We start from the raw sequence: 15997 nt of genomic DNA, 5'->3' as shown, positions 1-15997 counted from the left end.
AAGGTAACACCAAGCTTTTGATGACTCAGTCACTTGCAGAGATTCCACAAACACAGCGGCGTGGAACTCAACCTTTCCTTGCCCTATTAAGAAGCGTCTGCTCAGATTCACAAGAAGTCCTATCTAGGTAGCTCACAAGCTGCTGACTCAACTCTCTGACAAGTGACTACTCATCCACTGGACTTTGTCCTCTTGGCTTTTCCATCGGGCTGTTTTTTCAGAATTTGGTCTTGTTCAAAGACCACAGCCCATGTGCAGAGAAATGCACTGGAATTTACAATCAGAAGACACCAGCTTCTGCCTTCAGGAGACACACTCTAAGCTTCCTGGAAGTTGCCAATTCCTGCTGCACTCAGTACCATGCATCAAAAACTTCCATAGGGAGAAATTGGTCTTTCTTCACAGCATACTACTATCTGTCCTGATATTGAAAACCTAGAGCTAACAGCAAGGTTAGATACACTTACACGTACCCAAGGCACAATATTTTGCTCTGCCCTACTTCCACCAAGCTTCTAAGGACACCTCCACTCTTTGTTAAAATGTTTATAGTTCCATCAGTCTATTCTAGGGACAAGACCTTTGTGCCTTAGCAGTCTGGGGGATGGAGACAGCCCGAGGAAGAAAAGGACAGCAACGGGAATAACCACGCTGAAAAAGTACAATGGAAACATGAGTTACAAAGACTCAAGAGCCATTATGACTTCCCTGATTTATCAAAAAACCCTGCATACCTGCAAGTAGAAAGCAACACAAGACACAGTGAAGAACAGTGGTTCAGTTGTGACAATTAATCCTGCGACAGAGGGCTGCACTGCCATGAAGGACAGGAGACACAAAGCACAAGCCAAACAAAAGACTTAGACCCTCCTACCCTGTGCAGTGCTCAGACACAAGATCCACCTTCCTATGCTAATGCAGCAATTCCCTCTTTAAACTTCCTTGCATCTGCTGGAAAAGGATGAGCATTTCAGAGGTCCAAGACACAACAGCAGCCCACAGCAATTTAAATCCCATGTGTTTGTTGTGTGTGGAGTATGAAGGAAGCAACCTAACAAAGTGAGGAGAAAGCTCCAAAACATTAAGGCACAGAAACAAGAGAGGGTACTGCACCAGGATTTTAGATGAAAGAATGCTTCTCCTGATAGCCTGCTAAAATAAACTTCTAGCTGGTCAAATTCCGGACAGTCTGAGCACAGAGGCTCTCCTCACATTCACCTACACTACTCTGCAGGCTGCACGGTGTCCTTTCTCTCCCCCCACTCCCTCTCACCACCAATAAAGAAAATGAACGCTGCACCAGCTTCTTTTCAGCTAACAAAGTTACAATAATCGAGATACTCAAGCTTTTATGTGCAAGCACCAGACCAAATTGTGTGGAAGAGGTTGCTATCTGCTCTGGATCAAATTACAGCAGTGAGTGAAGCCCCACCCCACGTCTCCTTTAGCACAGTCCATTAGACCTGAAAACAAATTTTTCCATGGAGCAGACGACTCCTGCATTTAGAGCACTTCACAGAAAAGCAGATCATCCAGTTTTCACTACCCATCCCCCAAGCTTAGTCCTTTCATCTCAGCCAAACAAGCCACAGCTCCACTGAATGTGTTTATCACACTTTCAAGAGATATGAGCCCCTGCGTCACTGAAGCTTTAAGACTCACTAAGCTGCCCTAGTCCTCTGAGCTTTGGGAGCAGCCATTTTAGCTCAGACAACTCCTGCACTCAGAGCCTCGGAGCTCCTTGCCTGTGCACAACATGGCCTCACTTATCTCAGCTTCAGCTCAAGCACACCAGCCTTTATTTCTTTTCTTTTTTTTTTCCTCTTTTTTTCCCCCTTCCTTCTTTGAACTCCTCCTCCTCAAGGTGATGCTTTAAAAACCACCACCCCTCAGAATCACATCTCCCTCACATTTCTCCTGCATGGCTTGCCCTCCAAAATAGTGTCCCTGCTGTCCTCCCCCTGCGCCTTTCCCTCAGAGCTGCACCTTCTCTCCTTCAGCAGAAGGTTTCCCCAAAACATCTCCTCAGGCAGGGTTGGGTTCCCCTGTCCCATGGATGACAAAACGTGGCTCCACAAAACGCTGCAATCACAGCGTCAACACACTGGTCCAAGCTGTCCTACAGGCAGAGGCGACATGCAGCTGAGCCTCCCAGGAGCAGCAGCAGCAGGAGGAGGAGGAGGAGGAGGCGCGGGGGAGTGAGGGGGGACAGCAGGCGGGAAGGCTCCAGCCGGGCCTGTCCCTGGGGAGCTCTCCTGCTTGGCGCAGAAGACACACCACCCCACTGCCCTGCCAGATTCCAAAGTCTAATGACCTTTGTTAATCACCACCCAGCCTGTCTGCATCAGCAAACCCTGCCAGCAGACACACCCTTCACACAAAGGCTGTAGCTGTGCCTTTTAAGAGAGGTTCTCTGAAAGCTCCATTGTGTGGAAGAGATGAAAAACAACGGCGCGCACACACAAAAATCTCACTCTTCCCCCCGCCCTCCCCTCAGCCTTCGCCCCCCTCAGCCCCCCGAAAACTTCAGACCCTTGAGAAACATCACCACAAAACGCTCTGAGCTCTGTCTCTTTTGGAAAACCTCAGGCCAGCTTATGAAATAGAAAACCAGAAGGGAGACCAACGTTTTTATGGAAAAAAAAAGGACAATCCTGGTAGCTCCAAGAGCTGAAAACCACCACCATTTTCATTCATCTCCAGCAAGCATTGCTGCTTGGAGAATGTATCCTTGAGGATGCTGGTTGCTCTCTACACAAGCTTGAACCAACCATTGTGTTGAGAGATATCATTAATAGCTGCTGATTACACAACTGATGGAGACTCTCCAATGGGTTCCAGCTCCAATCTCAGCAGGGTCTGCACCACAAAGGCAGCACCAAGCCCAAGAAAGGTAAATCTTGCTGTTCTTCCCGTGAGGAACAAACTCTACCTCAGCTCATGTAGAGCTGAGTGGACTTCAGTGTGGTGTTTCCACCACCCATCACCTGCTGAGAGCAGGATGGAGCCTTCCATAAGGGATTCTGCTCCACCATTTCCATGTTCTTTAAAATCCCTCCATTGCACAAGGGCTAAAAACACATACTGCCAGTTTGAGCTCATATATCAGAAGAAAATGTAACACAAGTGCATCTTTCTTCTTTTTTGTCCACATGGGAGATGACACCAGGAGAGACTCACCCAGTGAAAAGAGCAAAGAGCATTTTCAAGGGCAGATGTTAAAATTCTGTCAAACCACATCCTAAGCCATGTAGACAAAGCAAGGTTCACATGTCTCCATCATGGTCAGCTAAGCTAACTCATTCCATAACCCTTTAGATTTTCAGTAAAAAAAACTTAGAGGGGGAATGGAGGTGGAGTGAGACAGGAGTTACCAAATCTAGTAACTCAGCAGCAGAAGTGTGGGAAGAAAAACCTGAAACAACCAAACAAAACCACCATTAAATGAATCCATAAATCCCAGAAGCCCTTGAACATATTCACAGGCAATCTCTTGAGACCAAATTGTGTATAAATAATATGCGACTTCTAAAATATCCTTACTAATGCAATGCTAACCTCACAAAACATTATTAAAATGCCATTGTCTGGCTAATTTGCATTTACAACATCTTCTTAAATATGGAGGTATTCTCCTTTTTCTTATGAGCAAAAAGCTTTCAAAACATTGAGCAGCAGAGATTCTCAAAGCCACAGTTTTAAAGATATGAGGTGGTCTCAAATTGTCTACAGCATCCTCCTCTACACTCAGAAATGCTTGAGAACATCTGAGACACAGTTGCATTAGATTTTGAGGTTTTTAAAAATCCAAAACAAAAGATAATTGTGCTTGTTGAACAACAGTAATTACAGAATTTGGCAGCAGCCAAAGTAGTACAAATCATTATGTTTAAGTTTGGTTTTAAAGCTTCAAAATACAAAATTAATTGTGAAGCCCAAGGCACTGACCTCAAAATTGAGCTTCTGTGGTTTGACTACCCATCCGTTATATTTTGAGATGGAGTCAGCAGAGCTTCTCCAAGTTAAGAATATGCACATGCACAACCACAACTAAAAAGGTCAATCAGACCACACAACACTCCACCAGCTTCCAGCTCAGCATTAGTAACACTGCATGTGAAACAAAGGCATTTCCAGCTCCTCCAGCCGTTCCTCTGGTCAGATAATCAGAGCCCTCTCCATCCCTACAACTGCAGGTTGCACTCAGAGCACTCATTTTACTCAGAAAAAGGTGGAGCTGAAGTGAAAAATCTCTTCCCCCCTGGACCTTGGAGCGGGGAAGTGGTTGAGTCACCCTCCTCGGAGGTATTTAAAGATGCGTGGATGTGTACCTTGGGGGCACGGTTTAGTGGGTGAACATGAGGACTCCATGGTCCTCGAGGTTTTTCCAGTCTTCTCCACCCATCCAGAAATTAACTATCAAACACCACAACAAAATTTGCTGGCGTATAATTACAGATAAGACAAGTTTTCAGAATTCCCATGAGTAGCACCTCAGGCATTTTTCCTTGCTAGAGAAGCCTGGGTTTTATACCAGTGCCTACAGCTGGGCTCCCGGCCAGGTTCAGCCCATGTACAGTGGAGCTGCAGCTCTCATCTTTGGATTTGGGGTTTTGGGCTTTTTTTTTGCCCCCATTTTTTTCTTCTTAAACACTTTTTATAGTGCAACAACAGTGAAAATGAGGACTAAACAAAGAAAATAATAGGAGTAATGCAAAATCTGACACATTTGAGAAGCTGGAAACCTGATGTCTATTCCAACTGGAGGAAGCCAGCCTCTGCTTTCATTTATGAAAGGAAACCCCATAATTAATTAAGAATTCAGAGAATCAATTCAACTATCAACTACAGTCAGGTAAACCTACTCAACTCGTGGGTCTTTTTCAATGACTGAATTCCAGTCAAGCTGTTGGAATTTTTGGTCCTCCGAGGTCTTTGGAGTTACTTCTCTGAGCTGGTAACAATATAAACTAAACTGAAACACCATTTCTTTTTTTCACTATTTTTTTTTCTTTTTTATTTGATACAACCAGATTTTGATAGAACTCCCTGAGTTGGGTTGCAACTCCATAATATACACATACTTTGTGGATCATATTTTCTTGTGAAGGAATTAATAATAAAACTGTATCACTGGTTACAGCTTAAATTCTCTATATATCCAGTTTTGGGTTGTTTATTCCATTCTGAAACTCAACAGTTAAGGACATAAGAGAGCTGATGCTTGTGATTCCAATCTTCCAGTAAAAATTTCCCTTGATTTACATGGAAAGGTATATCAAAATGTAAGGTATTTTCAGGAAGAACTTTACTATTGAAGATTCAGTACAAATCAATAATAAAAACAGTGTAAACTGAGAAGACACAAACTCATTTTCTTCCCAAAATGTCCTTATCCAGCTACCTGAAAGACTGTTTGAACCTGAAGTGGGTTTCAGATCTGACTTCACAAAAGGAAGACTTCTACACATGCTTTGCACATTATTTTTCAAACTTTTCAGAAATCTCCCTGTCTTGGAAAATAGGATGGCTAACCCATACAATAAATATTTATTTATGTCCCTGAATCCAGACACCAATACCACACTAAATCTATCACAGCTTGCAAAATCTTCTGCATTAAAAAAAATTATATAAATCACATTATTCTTAAAGCTCATGGAAGAGATGATTCTCGTTGCTACCAGCAGCACGGTTCGGTTTTCTTTTTCTTTTTTTTTTTTTTTTCAGTTCAAGAAAGCAAGGATTCATAGAACCTTTCACATAAATGAGATTAAAAGGGTCCAAATGATTGATATACTGGTTTCAACTCAACTGGCTCCCCACGACTATGACTTCTCAAAAATGGGGGTGGAAAAAAGGCAAAACAAATAAACAGAAAATCCAAAACCCCAGAAAAATGTAGTTATTGAATATTAATACCTATTAACCATCTCACTGAAAGACCATGGATTTTAGAAGATGAAAGGAGAATCACAGATAGTGGCACCTATCTGTCTGCTTCTGCCAGAGCTTTACTGATTCAAGCTACCTAAGTGCTGATGACTCCTTCTTTTCTCACAAATAATGTTTCTTCTCTTTCTTTCTCACCTGGGGTCTACATATACACCTGATCTGTTAAAAAAAAATACATTAAGAGGCCACCTGAATGCCTGAAGGGTACTTTCAAACTTCAAACTTCTGAAATAAAAGCAGATTGCAAATAAAATGCCACAGTCTTATTAAATGACAAACTTGGACTGTCATACAAATTACAATTCTGGCCTTTTTTGTCCCTTTCCTTTGGGTTAGCTGTGAGGCAGTACATGATACAGAGCACAGGCAACAGAGTCTGAGGATAAAGAACTTCCCTGATGAGAAAGCCTCTCAAACATTAAATGCTCTTGCTCCAAGCAAGGCTAGAGGATGGGTTCTTCTGATCTTCTGAATTACTTTCATGGCAAGTTATTAATCCCTACAGAATTCTGAAAGACACTAAATATATATATGAGAATCTGAACAACTGGGTGGTCAGAGTAGGACCTTTTCCCTTATTAAGCATGACACTTAATTTGCTGCACAAAAGTAGTTTAAAAGGGAGGTGAAGCAGGATGGGGCAAAAATTCAGAGCAGAAGTGTGGTTTTGCCACTTGGTTCCTGTACTAACAGGACACAAGCCAAGTCATTCACCTCCCCAACACAACCCACAGCCCCTCAGTGCCCTTCTCCGCAGACACAAGGGGCAAGAGGGCTGGCCCAGGCGAGGAAAACAGACACCAGAGCCAAGCAGCTTGGCTTTTGTACCCTGCTCATTAGTGCTCCCCATATGGCACAATGGAATTGAATGCACTGGGGTCCGGGGTTTCTAATTTCCAGCCAAGGGTGTATTGTTAATTACCTCGTGTAAGAAAGAGGTGCGAACCCCCGGTGTGTGCGCTGAGTTTGAGAGGGAGAGGAAGAAGATGTCAGTAGGTGGTGCTGAAGAACACGGCAGCACCGGTGCCCGGGTACTCCAGAAAACAACCTAATTCCTTCTCATGCATTTGCAAATACCTTCCAGGAGCTTTCACACAAAGGATGCATTACCAGCCTCACCCTGGAAGGAGCAGGGGAGGAGCAGGCTCCTCAGCTTGGCACAGCCCCAGCAAAGACCTCGTCCTTGCCAGGAAAAGCTGTTTAAAAGGGGGTCCTGCCAGTGGCAAAGCAGGTATGACAAACTCCATGTGGGACCGTGGAGTGAAAGAACAGCCACAAAGTCTGAGGAGAGAAGAGATTATCTCCTGATAGCCATCTGCCCTTAAAACACCCTGCAGTGCCTTCAGAGGTAATCTTGCCATTCACCCTGAACTCCCATGCTCCGTTCCATGGTCACTGGCAGTGCTGCGAGCTTTAAAGGGGACCAAATCTCAGTTTGCAAGAAGCACAGTATTTTTACAGAGGCTAAATACAGCTTTATGAACTGGTGACAGGGCTAAACCATGGGAACACAGAAACTGCTGGATTATTTTAGGGGCCACAGAATTTTAATCTTAAGAGATCTGAGATTAGACCAGCCAACACAGCTGGTTCAAAACACATGCAGGCACTCTGAGTGTAGTCACAGAGGTGAAAACCAAGTCACTAGCACTCAGAAACCACAAATACAAAAGGGCAAAGCTCTGCTTTGGCCCTCCAACTAAAAAAATGTGATGCCAAATAAAGCCAGAATAACACTAACTTGAAAGATGTATGTCAAAAGTTGTTTCTCTGGACTCATGTTCCTCCTTCAGGTGCAGAAACTGAACTGGACCTCTTGTAGCCGTGGTGACAAAGACTGAACTTGGCTGGTGAGAGGAGTAATCTTCCAGCCAGAGATCACTTCCCTAATTTGGCACCCTGTTACCCTGTTTGGTCACTCAAGACTCGCTAAGAGAAGTTCACAGGGCAGCTGGGAACCAAAGGAACATTGCCTGGATCAGATCCAAGTGAGCCATAGCCCTCTGCCTGTCTGTCACACCCATCAGAGCTCAGCTTCCTAAGGACCCTGGGGAGTAAGAAGCCCTCTCCCTCAGTCCATCCAGAGATCTTATGTGCTCCAGAAGTACTTTAAAAGTACAAGAGAGCTTGGGGAGAGGGTGGAAAAGGACTTTCAGTGGAATGTTTTTAACCCCACAAAACCAAAGCACCAGAACTGGTGTTCTGTACCAGCCAGCAAAGCTGAGTGCAGCCGCACAACACCTCATGCAAGCCCACTTCATGCATGACTCCAATTATAAAGCAAAATCCACTGCAGAAACCCTGCTGGAGGGTGAGAAAATGCTGATTAACAAAGTCTAAAGATTGTTCAGCTCTCTCAGCTCACCCTTCAGAAGCACATGTTTGTTTGAGGAGCTCCTCTGACACCCTGGCTATTTTAACACTGCCTTTGTCTCCAGCTATCCCTCCCCTTCCCCCAAGCTTTCTGCTATATTTGACATTTGCAGGGCAGCAAGCAGAAGCTTCTCTGTCCGCCAGTTCATTTCCTCAGGTAATACAAATCCATCACTGACCCATTTATAATACCAGACAGAATACACAGTTTTATTTGCCCACTGACTCGCACGCAGCATGGCAGCCAGCATCTCTGCCCCAGGTAAAAGAACATATACTTTTCCAGCACTTGACAGATCTCAGACCAGTGATTACCATTAGGCTGACACCTTTTCTCCCTGACAACCCCTCCCAAGAGTTCTTTTCCACCTGGGCAAGTGAAGGTCCCCTGTTTGTTTGGTGGTGGTGGCAGCAAGATGCTGGTCCTGCCTGCTGAGGAGGGATGCTGCAGAAAAGGAGGAGCAAGTTGCTGGTAACACATTGCCCAAAATAACCACTTGTTTGTCCCAAACACCCTCAGATATAGATATAATCCTTTGGATTGCATGCTGAGGTGCGATATCCTGGGTCCAAATGAGAACCTTGCTCCTTTTACTCCCCATTTTCACTCCCTTACTCCTTCCAGGAATCAGATTTTTGCAGTTGGCGTAATAATACAAAGCTCAAGTCTTAAAATAGCACTCTGGCTCATAATCATAATCATTAATGTGATACATAGATGGCAGACAGGCTCTAGAAGAAACCAAGTGGAACATCTACAGTGCACTTCAGGGTTGGAGGAAAGGGAATTCCGAGTGATCCTGCAATTATGGATCACAACATTTGCGAATCGACCAGGGTTAATGACAGTTCTCCAGCCAGAAAGTGGTTAAATCAAACAGGGATTTGAAACTATGACATTAAAACAAGGAAAAAGCTGTTAGTCCCTGTCTGTAAAAAACAATATACTTCATTATGCAGGTAATAATTAAGAACAATCTCCCACACAAAAAAAAAAAAAAAAAGAAAAAAAAAAAAAAAGAAACCACAACCAACCTCTTGTTAACCTTATTTCATGTCTTTCCAGTAATAAACATCTTGTGTCCCTGACTACTATGAATGCATTCAAATTAAGGAGAAATCTAGTACTATGGCTCAGTTGTATCAAAAATGGTAAGAAGTTGAAGCTCCTAATGGAGTTCTTCTGTCCTAGTTTAATTTTCTTTGCTTTAAATAAGCTGTTTGAGGGTCAACCACTGACACCTAATTTCTTTTTCTTTCTCCTAAGAAATACTCAAATAGGAAATGGATCATAAAGAGTAAAGAAACCCTGATTTTCTTTGTAATAAGGGCTTAGATTATAAGCAACTGCATCCTTCAAAAGCTACAATCCTTGCAAATAGTGGACATTACAGAACTCTTGAGAGTTTTTTTCTCTTCTGCAAGTCCATTACACAACACCTTATTTTTTTCAGCTGTTGCAAATGCTCTGCACTTAATGATTTAAAACTCAGCAATCTTCGAGCATTTAAATTTATATAGGAAGGTAACAAAATCTAATTTTAGAACAAAATAATCAGTCTCCATTGTCATAAGACAACTCTCATTTCTGAAGAACCATTCTCACGTGGCCTCAAAGATACAGGATGACACCTCATAAAAGAAAAAGTGAAGCAAAAACTTCACTCCAGAATATGTAAACAATTGCCAAACCACATATTTAACCCCCAGTGTCTTATTGCCACAAGGAAAGTTCTGTTCAAGACTAGGTTGTCAAGATAAAAAGTATCTCTTGAGGTAAAAAAAAACCAAACTAAACTAAATCATCATTACAACAACTGAGTAACCTGGAATCTGCACCCAAATCTTTATTTTTGTAACAGAGGAGAGTGGAAGAAATTTTTAGTTTTCCTGGTCTAAAAGAAGAGAATTCTTGAGGAAATTCATTTTAAAAAAAAACAATTATGTGTGCTTATTAAAAATTTGAACAGTCTCCAGTTAGGAGAAGACAAAATGCACTTAAAACCCCACCAAGATTCTTAGACAAATATAAGGAAATGCAGCCCAGTGGCAACTCAGGCTTTGTCAGGATTTTGGTTTTGTGTATAATAAGAAGCAATAAAGACAAGCCTCAGGAGAACTGTTAAATAAATGGCCAATAAATGGTCTTCTAATAAGACCTGGCCTCAGAAAAACCCTTATTTTGTTGCATTATTGAAAATTGGTGAGACAGTGGCTCTTCAGGACAGGTATTCTGCTTTTGGCTACGTGCTTTGGGACCCAAAAAGGCTGTTTGGAACTGCAGAGCCTCTGTCTAAATAACTCCATGTCTAGGCAAACCTTGACATTTACTCTGCATGCAAAAGTGGACAGGAATGGGTAAGATGTTTTTAAGATGAGAAAGATTGAAAAAAAAATTCAAAATATGCAAAAGAAACACAGAAGACTGAAGCCCTGTGGTGGTTTAAAATCCATCTGGAAACCAAAGAGAACCTTCAGCCTGATGAGATACAAACAGAATTATGGATTTTAGCTTGCCTTTTAATCTGGGGAAGTTCAGAAGTAATGTTCTGAAAGCAAAGGAAGGGTTTTCTGGCTCTGGTAAATTCACCTGTGATAATGACAAAGGCACATGTGCTGCATTCCACAGTTCGAAAGCAAATGGGTACATAATTCCTATCATCTTTACTGATTATTGTAGAATCATTAAAAAGGGACTAAATTTGACTTAAAGGGAAGGCACTTAGAACCTTCCCAACTTGCTGCTTTTCCAAATACATCTAAGTACTTTCAGTAGATCAAGTGTCTTTGAATCCTCCAGCTCAAGCAAATTTTAAAATAAAGCAGGATTGAGTTCAAAGCAGAACCACGTAAAGAATTTTATCTTGTTCCTACTAAAGGAATAAAGATGGAAACAAGCAAAAGGAAAAAAAGGAAACAAACAAGCAAAGAAAACCAGAAAGCAACACCTGAAGCGCAAAGGCCTATGTTAGACTCAACTGTTGAAAAAATAAAAAGATGTATGGTGGTTGAAAGGAACAGGGTGCATCTTTTCATTTACAAATGGAAGGGATACAAGGACAATCACATATATAAACAACATATTCTCCTTGCACTAAGAGTCCAGCTAAGTGAACAGCTCTTCAGACACAGCATTCAGCAGCACCACTTGCCAGCCAGGTGGATGTCCTCCCTGTTTCTTTCATCCCAAAAGAGGCATACATGACACCAGAATTCATACAAAGAGTGTTCTGAGACATTTGATTTGTTTTTAGCCAACGTCCTTGAACGGTATGGAAGGGAAAAAAAAAACAAAAAAACCATAATGTGGTTTGCAGTCCACACTAGACTTTTTTCCCTTTTAAAAGTCATTTGAATAAGAGGTATTTGCGCTTTTTTTTAAATTCACTTCAAGCAACAAGCATTCATTCAGGCGTGGGTTCTTGTTTGCAGGAATGCAGGCAGAGTCAAAGTTCCACATTAATTTATGACCTCATTGACAAAGTGTCTATGGGAGAAGTGTACAATCAGTTCTGCGCAAATTTCATTTTCCCTTCTGCTGTTTATGGAACACTGGAGCATGACAAAAGACAGGATCATATGTTTCAGGTTTCCATTCATTTATCACAGACAAGTCATTAAGGCCAGCAGAAGTGACTTGTGCTCTCAAAGACAGCAAAGGCTGAAGTATCTCCCTGGCTTTCAAATGGCTGGCTTTCAAAATTCAAAATGAAATCTGAAGGCTCATGGTTTCAAATTGCAAATAAGAAACAAAAAGTCAGATATCTGTAAACATTTCAGGCAGCAATACCGACAGTCTGCTCCATCCAATCACAACCTGTTTATTTGACTCACTAAGTTCAGGCCACACTTGTTGGTGGGCTCTGTCTGTGTGAAAAGCAAGTTGGGTGAGTCTGCACCACAAAAAAAGCCTTGCTCCCTTCCCTGGCAGTGGAGAGCCACAAAGAAGTGAAGCTCCTGGCTCCAGGTCACACAGCTGCTCTGTGGCACAGCCAGCAGCACAAAGTGCCTTTCCAGACCCCAGCCCTTCCCTCTCGTGCCTTCCTGTGCCCCTGGAATCCCAGCACTAACTCTCCACAAGAAATTAAAAAAGCTCTCCAGCACGGCAGAAGTTGTAATTCCAGCAGGAAGGGTAAATCAAAACACCACACACAAGGATACAAGTGATGCTCTTTATTTATCTCTGTGTTTATTTTCTAGCTGGAGTTGCCATTTCCACCCTTCTGCACAGAATCCAGGCCTTTTGCTGAAGAATTTAGGTCAACTTGGCAAAATGTCTGCACGGCTGCAGAGAAGAATGCCAGTGAGATGGGGTTTGGGGTTGGTGAGCAAGGTCTAACCCTCATATTACTTGACACTGCAGTGGAGGATGCACATGGTAAAAAATCCTGGTTTTTTAGGGAAGCTTTTTATGAGAGTGAGGAAGAATATTTGTTTTGCAGGGCTGGCAGCTAGAAAAACTGAAATTCTTGGATGATCTAAAGAGGTCTTTGCCCAAACTTCTGACTTTTTCTTCTCAAACTCTTCTAAATAATCAGAAACATAATAATAATAATAATTCTGTTCTATCAAAGAATTGACCGAACCCCATCAATACTCACTAGCAGTCATCAAAGAGAGTCTCCTTTAGAGCACCTTCATAAAGATACCTGCAAGAGGAACTCTCTGGGTCTTCCTTAGTGTCTTTTTTTTTAAGCAGGAGATATTCAAGGCCATAGAAGAGGAAGTTTGATTTAATCAGACTTCTCTTTCACACATGCTAGCTGGAGCCACAAAAGCATGTGCACACTTCCACTCCACCCTGGCTGACAAAAATTTATGACAGCAGCAAACCAAGCAATTAATTTTCACATGCTGACAGTTGCACCTATCCTTCATTGTTTGTGTATCACCACAAGCAAGACAAAGGTATTTTATAGATTTTTTTAAAAAATGCTTAGATTGTATGAGAATCACGTCCTGCAGAACCTTTAGGCTACACATCACCTTCAGCCTATGTTCAACCAGTACGTGAAGCTACTATGGTTTTTCTGAAAATAAGGTTTTTCAATAAAATAAGTGTTCCCTACTGAGAGTCTGGATGCCTGAGAAAACACATCTTTCCAAAAGGCTCTGTGCTCAGAGCCATGCACAGCCTACCAAGGACTCCTGATCCCATTTCATGTGAACCCAAACTCTGCAAAAGGAGCTTACAGACACAGAGCAGCCTCTGTAGTAATCCAAGGTACTGCTGGCATTCCTGCTGAAAGGAAGCACACTGAGCATGCTTCATCCTGTGTCTGCAGAGCAGAACCAGCCTGAGCCCTGCTGAAAGCCAACTGTGTCATGGGCAGCTCTGACTGCTACTTTGCCTGGGCAGAGATGAGGAAAAACACCTCTCCTTTGGGTGTTTTGGTTTGTTTGTTTTGGGGTTTTTTTTTTTGTTTTTTTTTTTTTTTCTGCCTGTAGCTGTCAACTGAGATACACAAACATTCTTGGTGCAGTTGGAAGACACCTGGCTGAAAACTCAGCTGGCATTTACCACGAGGTGCATCTGGGCAGTCAAAAGCATGGGCTCCAATCTTTCAGCACACCTGAGGTGGCACACAGGCTACAGGTGAGGCTGCACACGGCTGCCTCCTGCACACAGTTTCTGCCAGGGTCACCTGGGAGAGGAACAATCCCAGCTGCTCCACACCCAGACCCCAGAGGAATCCTGGCTTCCCACCCTGGCCAGGAGTTGGTGTGAGATCACATCAGCACTTTGAAGCAGCCAAAAAGGGTTAAATCTTTCGCCTTCCTCATCCCTCTCCACATTCATAATTAATGAAGAATTGTATCTTCCTAGGTTCCTAGACTTGTTTGCCTGAGTAGAGTCACCTTTTCTTTCAGAAGACTGTTCCTATCTAATGTAACTTGCCTCGCTTTCCAAGCTGTATTCCTGGCACTAAGCCATACCTTTCTGCTTTCCTGCCACAAATTATTCTTCCTGGTCTATTCCCTATCTCCTCTGTATGCCTCCAGATCTTCTAGAAAGATGATCTGGTCATCTGCTATTTCTGCAGTCCAACAGATAAACACGTGAGCAGCACGTCTCTGAAGCCAAAATAGTTGGTCCTTCCTTTCTTCTGAAGGTGTTTGCCATCCTGATCACTCAGCACTCAGCATGACATAAAAGCCACTGCTTTTCTGTCTCAAGAAAGGAGCACAATCTCAAAAAAGAACTGCTCAGCTCAGACCCCCCTACTCAGTAGGGCAGAGAAAATGTGGGAGAGAGAAGGCAGGGAAGGACCTACAGCAAACATCACCAGGAGTGACTTGGCACTTGTCTGTCCCTCCACCTTCTGCTGCTGAGGGGCCCCCTGTGCACACCAGAAACTGGCATCTGAGGCTACAAAAAGCCTTGTATTTCTTCCTCTTTCTTTTTGAGGAACAAGGCTCCCCCTTTTTGGTTCTCATTGTCTGCTGCCCTGGGCTCTGTAACTGATACAACCGTGGCCAGCCGGGGTCCTGCGTATGTGTGTGCGTGTGTGTTTGCTATGTCTGGATCCTCAGGAAGGCAGCCTGGTATTTTATTTTTAAACCCTGGCTCCTGTTGCACAGCCCCACATATAATGGCTCCACTCCTGAAGGTTGGATAATCTTCTGCTATCAGTTTTCAAAGAAAAACAAAGCCACCCAAGCCAGTGCCACCAAGAGAACAGGAGCAAAGTTCTCGCCTTAGGATTTTCGCTCTCACAAAAAAAAAAAAAGAAAAAAGAAAAACACCCCAGGAGATCACAAAAAAATATTAAGCCATCAGTGTCATCCCAGCTTCATGCTGCTGTGTTGTTGCAGGCTGTAGAATATTGTGCAAGCCCCAGCAGCAACTGCTGTGGTTTTAGAGACTTCTCTAGGTTTTTTATTTCTAGAAATTTGCTGGAGCTCTGCCAGTTTTCCCCAGCTTAGGACCAGACCTTTGTGTGGATCAGTGCTCACCTTTATCAACAAGTGGAGGGTTGAAGCAGGAGTGAGTTTCTCCTCACCTGAAAGCAGAACCTGCACTGGATCTCCCAGGTCTCAGAAGCTGAAGGAGGCAGAACCCAGACATGCTAATCAGGGGCTGGTGCTATTGTTCACCCTTCCTGGAGAGCCTTCAGATGTGTTGCAAAAGCTGACAAAATAACTGATATCATGTACCTCTAAGCCACCTGCACTACAAGATCATTTCAGCAGTGAAGGTTCACTGTGAAAAAAGGAAAAAAAATAATTGTTTCCTATTCAGCTGAGCACACAGGGCCCATATCTGTAGGCTTCATTAATAGAAGAAAGGAAATGTTCAAAGCTGAAGACAAAAGGACTTGGAACCCATGCCTGGGAGAAAAGATCTGACACAGAACATGGGAGAGAAATGGAGAAAAAGTGGTTTGTCAAGAGGAAGCAATCTTTTTATATCTTATCTTATCTTATCTTGCATTTCATGATGGGACACCACTAATCAAGAGTGTTATTTACAAGTTAAAAGAGTCACTCATTCCAAAAACAAGGGGAATATACCTTCAACATCTTTCTCCTTCTTCAGTCCTGATCTCCTTCCTTCTCCCATTGGCTTCTAGCTCTTTTAGTCAGACTGCTGCCATACAGAGTTCTGAATTTTGAAAGAACCCTTCCAAAACTGAAACTGTAAATTAAGAATTGAAAGCAACCTGCC

The 15997-nt window shown here is 42.9% G+C and overlaps 1 protein-coding gene across 5 annotated transcripts in view; it reads right to left on the bottom strand.

Annotated features, from left to right (window-relative positions):
• ZNF462 (zinc finger protein 462) overlaps nt 1–15997 on the bottom strand; it is an 87954-nt gene that overhangs the window by 48806 nt on the left and 23151 nt on the right. The window lies entirely within an intron of this gene.

This window comes from Melospiza melodia, chromosome Z (assembly GCF_035770615.1).
Source record: "Melospiza melodia melodia isolate bMelMel2 chromosome Z, bMelMel2.pri, whole genome shotgun sequence".
NCBI lineage: Eukaryota > Metazoa > Chordata > Aves > Passeriformes > Passerellidae > Melospiza > Melospiza melodia.
The sequence above is the reverse complement of the archived record's forward strand: the minus strand, read 5'-3'. Positions and strand labels throughout refer to the sequence as shown.